At 31.7% G+C, this 13133-nt stretch overlaps 1 non-coding gene across 1 annotated transcript; it reads left to right on the plus strand.

Annotated features, from left to right (window-relative positions):
- The first annotated feature begins 12140 nt into the window (after window positions 1-12140).
- Window positions 12141-12247, plus strand: LOC139845811 (small nucleolar RNA R71). Its single transcript, XR_011758567.1, has one exon. It is a non-coding gene; the product is annotated as a small nucleolar RNA R71 (small nucleolar RNA).
- The last annotated feature ends 886 nt before the right edge of the window (window positions 12248-13133 follow it).

Consider the following 13133-nt stretch of genomic DNA (forward strand, 5'->3'; position numbering starts at 1 on the left):
AACCTAATCTTTCTATCCCTTTGAAAGATCAACTCTAACCTAGATCAACTTGTCTTCACCTTGGACAAGTATTAATCTCCAAATAAGATTAATCAACTTCCTAAGTCCCTTTAAGAAAGTAGATCACTAAGCTAGCCTATGCTTCTACTAAATGAAGTTACAAGACTTATACACTTTGCAATGATGATCCTAACACAATACTAGGACATACATCACAATAAGTAAACTCACAAGATTAATAATTTTGATTAGTAAGTTTACAACAACCAAATTCTATATCTCTAAGATCATAGAATCTTCTCTTGCTTGATCATGTTTGAGTAGTAATTAGAGCCCTTGTGATCTCTGGAAATAAGCCTTTGAAATATGCAAGAGGGTCAGCTTCAAATGCTCTTAAATGTTTGCCTTTTATAGTGGGATTCAAAAAGTAGCCGTTGACACACGGTTGTCATCACGGTCGACCGTGGTGCGATCGTGCGTGCTTCAGTCCAAATTTAGTATCCGTTGTATAGTCATTTAACTAAAATTTGAACACCACATTTTGGCACCTTTACTCCTTCTAGCACCTGCAAAAGAAACCAAACATCCTATACAAGTACTATATGCATTAAGTGTGTGAGATTTGGTCTTAATGCATGAAAGTGACTAATCATTCCAAAAGTGGCAAACCCAACATTCTTGGAGAAGTGTCTTGATTGATATTTTGGGAAATCTCAGTTTAGTTGTGATGACCCGTAAGTTTCCGACCAAATTTAAACTCAATCTTTATATGGTTTCGACATGATAAGCAAAGTCTGTAATGTTGAGTCTCAAAAATTTTGAACTATTTTCATGAATTCATTGACATTCGACTGCTCTCGACGATTCACGAACCACTATTTGTAAATAGATACATATATATTTAAATATATGAATTTGAAATATAAATTGAAATATTATATGACGTAATTGTTAGAACTAATAATGTAAAATAAAATAATATATAATAACTATTATTTAAAAGGTATCTATATATAAATGAAGTATATTGAATATATATATATATATATATATATATATATATATATATATATATATATATATATATATATTTTCGAATTTATTTTGTAATCGACAGTATCGCTCAATTGTAATTCGATCGATATTAAACGAGTTAAAAACGAATATATGTGATTTTAAAATAAACGGTGATATGAAAATGAGTTATATAAGTGATAGGCTTATTAAAAGTATATTTAGGATCTAATTATTTAATTTTAACATTTTTTATATTTTACCCTTAAATGAGAGGGACAGTTGATGTAATTTTTATTTAGTAGTTAATAATCGAATTTTATACCATAATGACCAAAATAAATAAATGGATTTAATTTAAAAATTTAGGATTTTTAGGAACACTTTTATATTTTAACTGTTTAGCAATGGACACGATATAATATCCATATTAAAGTGTCGGTAATTAGGATCCAAAATATATCTGATGGCTTACTACTGCATTCCAATTCACACACCTTTAGTTATTATTATATAGATATTATTAATTATTAAATTAACTTTATGATATTATATACATACATACATTGAATTGAGGAGAGGACACAAAAAAAAAAAAAAAAAAAAAAATTAAACCACCCCTTCATCATCATCTTCGTCAAACATCCTAATCACAAAACCAACATCTATCGAAATTGTGCTACTATTAGGTTCTTGTTTATGCTCGATTAAAACCACAAAACAACACATTCAAACCATCATTTAGTCAATCATCATCTTTATGATGTTCGGATTCTTTCTGTTTGATAACCAAACCAACAACACCCGGGAACCATTCTCAACCCATTTCACCTCTTCTCCACCTAGCTTATCGACCACCACCTTGTGACCACCGTGAACCGCCACCAAGACCAATCTCACTCGTTCACACACACACACACACACACACACTCTCTCTCTCTCTCTCTCTCTCTCTTCTCTCTCTATATATCTCTCTCGTTTTTTTTAAAACGTAGTTCGAACCAAGGAACCACCACCTTCGATTTCATCACCACAACCTACTTGCTCGAACAATAAACTATTATGTATTTGTTTCCATTCGATCTTTCCGGTTCTGTTATCACTCGAAGAACCAAATAACTGTAAACAAATCACCTGCAACTATTTCTATTTTAACTTCTACTATGGATAAATGGTACCACCATCACAAACCACCATCTTTCATCACCATTTAAAACCCATTTAAACACCACATCATAGTTTCTCGCTTTCCATGATTTCATGTTCATACACAACTGCTGTTATATGCTTCTGTTTCCGGTCATCAAGACCCACCATCACCATCCTAAAAACCGTCTATACAATCACTGTATTACTGCTGTTCGAAGTAGTATTTCAGCTGCTATTCGATTTCCTTTTTGTTTTAGTTGAAATCCATAGACTCAAGACCAAACCCATCACCTTATAGCTACCCCTCGTTTATTTCTTTTTCTTCTTTCTCTCGATGTCGCTGTATTGTTGCTACCACAACCTTTAAATTTCTGTTTCTACCGAAAAGTAATGAATGATGATGATGCTCTTTAAATAATGAAGATGATGATGATGCTTATTAAATATGATGATCGAGAATAATGATGAGAGTGGTTTGTTCCTGTTCTAATCGAACTAGTATCTGCTTTTGTATAATTCTATTATAGCCGACATTTACCAACCATAGCCCCACTTTTTTTTTAAAAAAATAATAAAAAGAAAGAAGACTGCTATTATCGTGGATATTTGTTCAAGTCAAAATTTTGAAAGTGTAGCAGCTCATACCAAGCCCAAATCACAGTTCTTTGAAGTTATATTTAAAGCCCATTTAAGTTAGTTAAATTTAGGTCAGGCCATTTAATTAGAATTAATTACAAGTCGGCCCAATATCGAATTCTATAGTGTTAGCTGCTATGGCTTCTCGATCTGCTGCTACTACAGCTTCACGATCTTGTTTTCCTGCTTCGAACTTCGCTATTGCAACTGCTGTGCTACTACCACTGCTGCATATGGAGATGGCTATGTAAAGCGATCATAATTAAATGATGAAGATGATAATGACATGATCGTGATGTGTGATTTAATGTGATGTCACGAGGAAGAAACAGAAGACAATATTAATGATGATGGTGATTCGAAAATGGATGATTATGGTTAATGATGATATTAAGCGAAGATGATGTTGTATGATGATGATGGATATTTGTAGGATGATGATGATGAGTCCATGGGAGTATGATGAAAGAGATAATGATAACTGTTCGTATATATAGTAAATAATTAAAAACGCGTATTAAAACAAGAATTCACGAGTGCTTCAGTGGTTTGGGTGTATGGTTGTTTAACGAGAGGTCTTGGGTTCGATCCCGGGCAAGGGCAGTTATTTATTTTTTTGGAGCTCTTTCTTGTGAGGTAGTATTATTATTACTCTTATTGTTATTATTATTATTATTATTACTACTATTATCATTTTTATTATTATTATTAATAGTATTGTTATTATTATTAATTATTTTTTCTATATATTAGTATCATTAATAGGTAAATCATTAATAAATATTAGCATTAGGTATTATAGGTATTATTATCATTAAATATCATTATCATTATTATTATTAAAATAAGTATTATTAGTATTAATATCATTATTATTATTATTAGAAAAATTATTATTTATTATAGTTATTATTATTACTACTATTATTATTATTATTATTATTATTATTATTATTATTATTATTATTATTATTATCATTTTTATCAAAATTTATATTATTATTAAAATTATCATTTAGATTATGAGTATTATTATTATTATTATTATTATTATTATTATTATTATTATCATAAAAAGATACAAATTTTTATTTATTATTATTGATATTATTTTACCAAATAAATAACTATATAAAAATATATTTTATACATATCACATAATAACATTAATATTTCCATAACAAATACTAACTATTTATCTAAGTATATAAAATAAATATAGTTAATTTAGTTATTAACGAAACATACAAATTACTAAAATAACAATTAAATCACTAATAATATATAACTTTATTCAATTACCATTATATGTGTTAATATATATATATATATATATATATATATATATATATATATATATATATATATATATATATATATATATATATATATATATATATATATAATGATATAGGTTCATGAATCTGAGGCCAACCTTGCACTTGTTCAATGATGTTATATGTATTTTTACAACGAAATACAGTATGGTGAGTTTCATTTACCTTTTTACCCTTTATATTTTTGGGCTGAGAATACATGCGAAATTTTTATAAATGTTTTACGAAATAGACACAAGTAATCGAAACTACATTATATGGTTGAATGATCAAAGCCGAATATGCCCCTTTTTGCTTGGTAGCCTAAGAATTAGGGAATATCACTAATTTTGAGAATTAGTGCACGCCTAATTGACGCGAATCCTAAAGATAGATCTATTGGGCCTAACGAACCCCATCCAAAGTACCGGTTGCTTTAGTACTTCGAATTCGTTTTTATCATGTCCGAAGGATTTCCCGGAATGATAGGGGATATTCTTATATGCATCTTGTTAATGTCGGTTACCAGGTGTTTAATCCATATGAATGATTTTTGTCTCTATGCATGGGACGTATATTTATGAGAACTGGAAATGAAATTCTTGTGGTCAATTAAAATGATGGAAATGAATGATTATAATAAACTAATGAACTCACCAACCTTTTGGTTGACACTTTAAAGCATGTTTATTCTCAGATATTAAAAAAATCTCCCGCTGTGCATTAGCTCATTTTAAAGATATTACTTGGAATCATTCATGGCATATTTCAAAAGACGTTGCATTCAAGTCGTTGAGTTCAGTAAAGATTATGATTAAGTAAATGACAGATTAGATCATTTATAGATAGATATTTTGAAATGGTATGCATGACTGTCAACTTTCGATGTAATGAAAGTTTGTCTTTTAAAACGAATGCAATGTTTGTAAAATGTATCATATAGAGGTCAAATACCTCGCAATATAATCATATGTTATTGTATTCGTTCTTACAGATTAGGACGGGTATTTACATTGGTCAAGACTTAGTTAGTCACTTTAATGCCCTTAGTTCAATTCTAAAGACTAGTCACTATGTCATTAACTTCCTAGTTTCAATTAATCACTAGTCATGTTCTTTTTAAGTTTAGTTAGAGATTAATTGAACAATGTCTCTATAAGATAATCATGAAGTATGTAGAGACATTAAAGTTAATTCATTCTTGAATAAGCAATCACACTTAGTTACTTAGACTAGACCAAATAGACAATTGACTATAATGTCATTATGAACCATTTTGCACTTAATCTATTGGAGTAGGTTAGTTACTTGAATCCTAACTAGTGAGCACATGGCAAACATATTAATCAAGTTGACAAGTTTATGAGTATTAAGCATATTGGCAAGTAATACTCACATAGCAAGAGATAGTTATTTTAGGATCAATCATATAGATACTTGCACAACTTATAATTCAAGCTCTTAACAAGTTTAATTGCAATATAACATATTGCTTGATTAATGTGTAAGCACACATTAATGTCCAACACATGCACAAGGGAAGAGCAATCTCTAGTTGGGACTTGGTGACCATCCTAAATGTATCTAAGTATGTTTTAGGATTACAAGTCATTACTAGTTAACCTTGAGAGCATTGTTCCTCATTTAGCCTTAATTAGTCACTAAGTCATTTCTATTAGTAATTATTGTTCTAGTGACATTAGCTTAAGTGTGTTGGTACTTGATGATCATACTAAGGATATTGATGTGTGCGAGGTGTAGTACGAAATAGATTATATTTTACTACGAAATACTATTAAATACGATACAATTTTACACAAGTTATTTATTTATTTATTGAATGAATATACCTAAACCTTGCTACAACACTTATAGGCAGTGTACCTAATCGTAGAGTAGTGTAGTTTTTAGTAAGTCCGGTTCGTTCCACAGGGAGCTAGCTGAGTTTAACGCTATATATATTTTAAACTATATTTGTATAAATATATATATATATATATATATATATATATATATATATATATATATATATATATATATATATATATATATATATATATATATATATATATATATATATATATATATATATATATACGTAGTATTATTATTATTATAAAAGGGGGGTTTTACCGTTTAGTGACCGGTTTGTCGATTTTATGTCTTAAGTCACAATTAAAACCTAATGTAAAATATTAAATACAAATATAACTTAATTTAAAGCGTAAAGTAAATGACGATAAATAAAAGTGCGATAAATAAAAGTACGATAATTAAAAGTGCAATAAAATAATAGTACGATAAATAAAAGTGCGATGAGATATAAAATAAAGGAATTATGCTTATTTAAACTTCCGTAATCATGATGTTTGACGTGTTGATTTTAATTTATTACCATAGGTTAATTGTCATTTGTCCTGGATTATTCAATATGTCCATCTGGTTTTGTCCATAATAGTCCATCGGTCATAATTATAAAGTGCGAAAGTCTTCGTCAAATTAACCTTATACCCGAAGTCAAATATTCCAACTAATTGGGGACTTAAACTGTAACAAGGTCTTAATACTTTATTTAATGAATACACCAGGTTATCGACTGCGTGTAATCCAAGGTTTTAATACTTTGTTAACAATTACACCAATTACCCTTGAATGTAATCCACCCCTGTTTTAATGAGTCCAGTGACTATTAATCCATCCCCGTGTCCGGTCAAATGAATAATTATTAGTATTTATAGATATCCCGCCCACCGTACCCAGTCAAGCGTATGTAGTTATATATAAACATGTCAAATTATAAATCTCTATATTAAATCAACGAGATATCATTTAATTAATATAAAGCCCATTAATAGTCCATAGTCCAATTTCCACAAGTGTCGGTCTTTTGTCCAAACCCCAATTATGGTCCAAAGCCCAATAACCCCGTCTTAATATTTAGTCTAACATCACGATTACTTCGGCTTAAATAAACATAATAATAACTTAGCTACGAGACATTAATTTAAAAAGGTTGAACATAACTTACAATGAGTATTAATCGCGTAGTGTTACACGGACAGAAATTCGACTTACAAACCTTAAAACATTCGCTAAAATAACCTTATTATTATTATTAACTTAATATTAAAATTAAAATTATAAATATAAATATAGATTGAGAGATTGAAGTAGAAAAAGGTGTAATGAAATCGGCAGAATGCGCAGCCTTTTATAGGCCCACTCTGAACTGTAGAGCTCCGCGAATGCGGTCATTTTGTTCCTCACAGCTCCGCGATTGCAGAGCTATGGATTCCAGCTCACCATAGTGAATTAAACGTGGGCTGCTGATAAATATAATATATAATAGTATATATAATTAATTATATATTATATTATATTCTTGTGCATAGTTGACTTGTAATTTCAGCTCCGTTGAGTCGCACATTGATAGTTGGTTCATGTCTCAGTTCCAGATTTTCGAACGCCTTTTCGTATAATTTAATATCTTATACTTTGCGTTTTGCGGCTTGTACTTTTGTAATTTTGAGACGTTTCTCATCAATAAATTGAACCACTTGAATTGTATCTTGTACATTTGAGCTTTTTGGTTATTTGCGTCTTCAAATTATCGAATCTGTCTTTTGTCTTCACCTTTTATTATTTAAACGAATATCACTTTCAAATAGAACAATTGCAACTAAAAGCTTGTCTTTCTTGAAGGATAATGCTATGAAATATATGTTCATTTTTAGCATTATCAAATATTCCCACACTTGAGCGTTGCTTGTCCTCAAGCAATATAGAACTTGAATATAGCTTTACTAGAATCACTTCTTTATTCTTCACACTTTGTACATCAGTGATTTTGATACGGCGGTATGAACAATGGTAGTAACGTTGTGGTTTACAGTCCCACATGACTATGAAAATTTAGATCCTTAAGGAAATTGGATCTTTATGAAAACATTTAATCTTTTGAAAATTCAATCTAGCTTTTACCCTAGATAAGTTTTCCGGAATAACCCTTCACCAGTGTTTGCAAAATATTTTTGTGGGTTTTGTGGGTTTCAGATTTTAAAATTTTAGCTCAAAATTTATGGTTTTGTGTCACCCACTTGCTAACCTTGTATTGGGTTAGCAACACGTCCAGTATACTTGCTCCGTATATTACCTTTTGGTAAACTACCATTCGGTTGTAAAGGAAAGCGTTGAACAAGCAACTGTTAAGGCAATGTCTAATGACATGCTTTTGATTATGGTCCATATCGTGTCGGATGCAATTACTATCCTTTGTAGGAGCAATAGTAAAGATCACCCTATAATTTTTCGGTCTGGCACAAGGTCCTGTCTTCGACCATGCTATGCAACCACCGTTCTTACGGTTGACACCCGATTTGGTTCAGGTGACCTAATGAACTCCAGGTGAATTTCTAGGATTTTACGTTCAATGGTAATGAACACATTGAAAATGAGTTTTCAGAAAACAAATCGGTTTGTAATTTGATCAAAATATTTTCTCGTTCAAGCTCGAGTTTAGATATCATCGAATTCCATGAGTTTGTAATTCTCAATCTTTAAAGTCAATCTCAAGGATTGAGTAATATCAGTCTTAAAAGCTGATTTTTAATCTTTGAGGAGATTATCCTTTCTGAGGATCTGATTCATTAGTCTTATAAGCAAATTTGTATGGTGCCCTCCCATTGTACAAGACAGATCCTCTCATGGTTAGGATAAGTCTGACCACATGGCGACCCTGTTTGATGTTGAGGTCCGTGGATTTCCAGCTGATTTTCGAGAAAACTTTTCAAGGTTTTTCGTAGACTCTACAACTGGTCTGAACGACAACTTCCTGACCTAAATTAAGAAGCGCGTGTCTTTTTCTCAGAAGACTTTACTTCCTTTTAAATTTCATTTATATTACAATAAACTGGGTAAAACTGATTAATATCGTCCAAAACAAAAGTATATTCAATTATTTGTACAAAAATATGTGATATATATTCTAAATAACTTGGTAAATTTTTCCCACACTTGGCTTTTATTTATTTCTTTCTTTGCCTTTTTATTCTCCTCTATTCCATTTTAAATGAATTCAAGCATTTTGGGTTGTTTTTCAACTTATGTTCTCTCCGAGGTAACAATAATTTCGGTATTAACACCTAGTTTTATCGTTCATAAATATGTATAAACATGATTTTGAGTTCATTTAGTTGAAAATTTTTCAAATCAAATTTTCACAAAATTTGGCAATTAAACTAAGTGTAAACCCGAGAGAATTTATAACCCTTCCCCACACTTGAGATCTTGCAATGCCCTCATTTGCAAGAAATCAGTAAAAATTTAAATTCATGAGGGTGATTAGTGTAGAAAAATGATTAAAAATACCGAGTTTGCAAACATATTGTTTTATATCACATTTGATATTTTGCGTCTTGTCGTCAAAATTAATAGCTTTTGCTGAACTTAATGCCAGTCTTTGAAAGTGCGATGTTTTACCCTGTTTTGTACATGAGATAAACTACAGACATATATATACATACTTTTACATATATATATTTTTTTGATAAAACTTTATTTATTAAAACAATTTAAATGAATAATTTTTAAAATTTTGTTTCCTTTTACTTTAGGTAGTTTCGGTACGTTTACCTAGTCTGTCCCTCGACAAAATTTAAAATTTGTCGTTTTTAAAGCGATTGTTTTAAAAACAAAGATTTTCGGTTTTTTTTTAATTTTTTTGACATACTTTAGATCAATAAAATTAAAAAATAATGATAACAAAATTTTTCGCCCCGTCCGTGGGTAAAGCAATTTCGGTTCCATGACCTAGTCTTTAACTTACGACGAATTTTAGAAATCATTTTTTAAATTTAATGAAATAAAGTAAATTTTGTTTGTAAATTCACACAAAACTTAAATTTAAAAATGCATATTAATTTCATATAAAACCTACAAAACAAAACAAAATTCAGAATGGGGGGAGAAAACTAGTTCTTTAGTGTCTGCTAGTGGAAAAGACCAATCGGATTCCGTTCTCGGAACTACACGACAACAGAACAAGTAACTCTAGACAGTATTTTCTTTTTAGAATATTTGAATCTCCCCACACTTAGGTAGCTGTGGTGTCGAAATTGTGATTAATTTAATCGTCAATTTCTCTTGGACCATAATCAACTTGCATATCTGTGACTTTTGCTTTAAGCCATTGGTCTGATTCCTGTGTAATATCCACAAATTCAACTAGTTTGCCTTTTCTTTAGGTGATAGATTGGATACTAACTGGTTACATAACTTAAAGTTCCCCTTGGTTCTAGCATCGCGAATCCATTTAATAAGTTTCTTCATTGAACTATTAATAACGGGGTTATTTAATTTCGTATCAACAACGGGGTTCTTTGTTATCAGGTCATCATTAGGTGTTACTTCATCTTCCCCATACTTAGGCGTTTTATTATTGCTAAGCACTACCGTTGGAGTTGGTAAAACAATATGGTTCTTATCAATCATTTTTGTTGGTTCAACGGTTTTGGTTGGTGGAGATTTAGACTTTTGACTCACAAAGGTGATCGATTTTTCATCATTACTAAGTGTCATTCTACCCTCTCTTACATCAAATAACGCCCGGTGGATGCTAAGAATGGTCGACCTAAAATTAGAGGAATGTTTGGGTCCTCTTCTATGTCAATGACAATAAATTCGACTAGAAAGGTTAAATTACCTACTTGAACGGGTAGGTTGTCAGCAATTCCAACTGGGTGCTTAATGATTTGATCAAAGAGTCTAACACTCATTTTCATTGGACTTAACTCACCTACTCCTAATCTCTTATATAATGAAAGAGGCATAATACTCACACTCACACCTAAATCTGCTAGTGCATCATACATGACACAATCACTAAGTAGACAAGGAACAATAAATTCACCCGGATCACCCAACCTGGGTGGAGGTTTCGGTGGAACTGTCTTCACCGGATTTACTTTCACGGTTTTTGTTTCTTGCACTTTCATATTCTTCTTCTTCTTTCCAGAGGTATCACAAACTTTATTACCTATTACTTGCTCATACTCAACTCCTTTTCTTGGAAACGGGATGGGTGGTCTGTATGGTGCCACCACTGGCTTTACATACTTGGGTGGTGGTGGTGGTGTAACATCTTCATTGTTACTCACATCTAAAACCTTCCCATCTTCTGGTGTTGGTTTTTTAGAATTTGTTGACACCATATTAACATTCTCATTCCGAGGATTTACTTCAGTATTACTCGGTAGCTTTCCTTGTTCCCTCTCACTCATCATGCTAGCAAGAGTACCTACGTGTTTTTCTAGATTCAAAATGGAAGCTTGCCGAGTTCTAAATGACTGATCAAACCTCTCATTCGTTTGGGTTTGAGATGTAATAAATTGTGTTTGAGATTCCATTAGCTTTGCCATCATTTCTTCCAGATTTGGCTTTTTCTCTTCGGTTTGTTGTGGTGGTTTATACAAGCCAGGTCTTTGTTGATTGAAAGTGTTGTTTTGAGTTGGTTGGTTATTCGGACCTTGTTGGGTGTACGAGTTGTTGTTGGGTCCATTTGGATTGTAAAGAATGTTTTGATTTCGATTAAAGTTTGGCCTTGGCTGTTGATAATTATTTTGATAATTATTTCCCGGCCTTTGGTTCATGTAGGAAACATTCTCACGTTGTTCCATCGTTTGCTCAATGTGATAATCTTTCGTTTAGTGTGGTCCACCGCATTGCTCACAACTGATTCGTATTGCGTGAATATCTTTAGTCATCTTTTTCATTCGTCTCTCGAAAGAATCTATTTTTGCGAAAACGGAATCAAAGTCATGGCTAGAATCGGCTATAGCCGCTTTAGATGATCTAACGATGTCTTTTTCTTGATGCCACTCCTGTGAGTGGGAGGCTGTGTTATCGATAATTTTGTAAGCTTCAGTTGCGGTTTTATTCATAATGGAACCACCAGCTGCTATGTGGATGTCTTTTCGTGTAGTAATGTCGCATCCTTGATAGAATATTTGTACTATTTGATAAGTTTCTAAACCGTGGTGAGGACATCCTCTCAACAACTTTCTGAATCTTGTCCACGCTTCATATAAAGTTTCATTTGGCTTCTGCGCGAACGTAACAATTTCTCCTTGAAGTCTCACGGCTTTAGATGCCGGAAAGAATCTTTTAAGAAATTTTTCAACTAAAACATCCCATGTATCAATCGCCCCTTCAGGTAACGATTCTAACTAATCTTTGACTTCTCCCTTTAAAGTCCAGGGAAATAACATGAGATAGATCTGTTCATCCTCAACTTCTCTGATTTTAAATAGAGTACAGATCCTATTAAAGGTACGAAGATGTTCGTTTGGATCTTCCTTCGGCATACCACTAAATTGGCATTGATTAGTTACCATGTGTAGAATTTATCCTTTGATTTCATAATCTGGCGCATTAATGTCTGGTTGAGTAATTGTGTGACCTTGGCCAGTGCGTGTGGCTCTCATTCGGTCTTCCATACTTAGAGGTTCCGTTATTTCCATATTTGAAATTGTTGAATCCGAATCACTAGAAGAGTCTGATTTAACGGTTTGTGGTTCATGAGGAATGATTAGTGGTTCAGGATCTTGGAATTGTCCTTGAATATCCTCCGGGTTCTCAATTGTGAGATCAGGTTCAAAAAATAGATTATCAGAAATTTGAATTGGAGTACTCGTTCGACTAGATGATGATTCTAAAGAAAAATTAATGACGACAATATTGGCTAGATGTCTTGATCGAGTTACAGGTGGTGAACATATGAAAGGTGGTGAACGTTTTGCTCGGTGCATTCAATGAATATCCTATTAGTTATAAAAATAAAAAAAATTATATAAGTTATCAATTAATAGACTTTTCTGATTTTGCCCACGTTTCGAATAGCCAATAGATGCAGTAGGTAGCCAGGACCCTTTAAATCGGAAGCACACAACTCGCCACTAACAAATCCAACTATTACTACGAACCAAAAAATTTTGAATGTCTATCAATTTAACCACTTAAAAT

This window comes from Rutidosis leptorrhynchoides, chromosome 4 (genome assembly GCF_046630445.1).
Source record: "Rutidosis leptorrhynchoides isolate AG116_Rl617_1_P2 chromosome 4, CSIRO_AGI_Rlap_v1, whole genome shotgun sequence".
In the NCBI taxonomy this organism is placed as follows: Eukaryota; Viridiplantae; Streptophyta; class Magnoliopsida; order Asterales; family Asteraceae; genus Rutidosis; species Rutidosis leptorrhynchoides.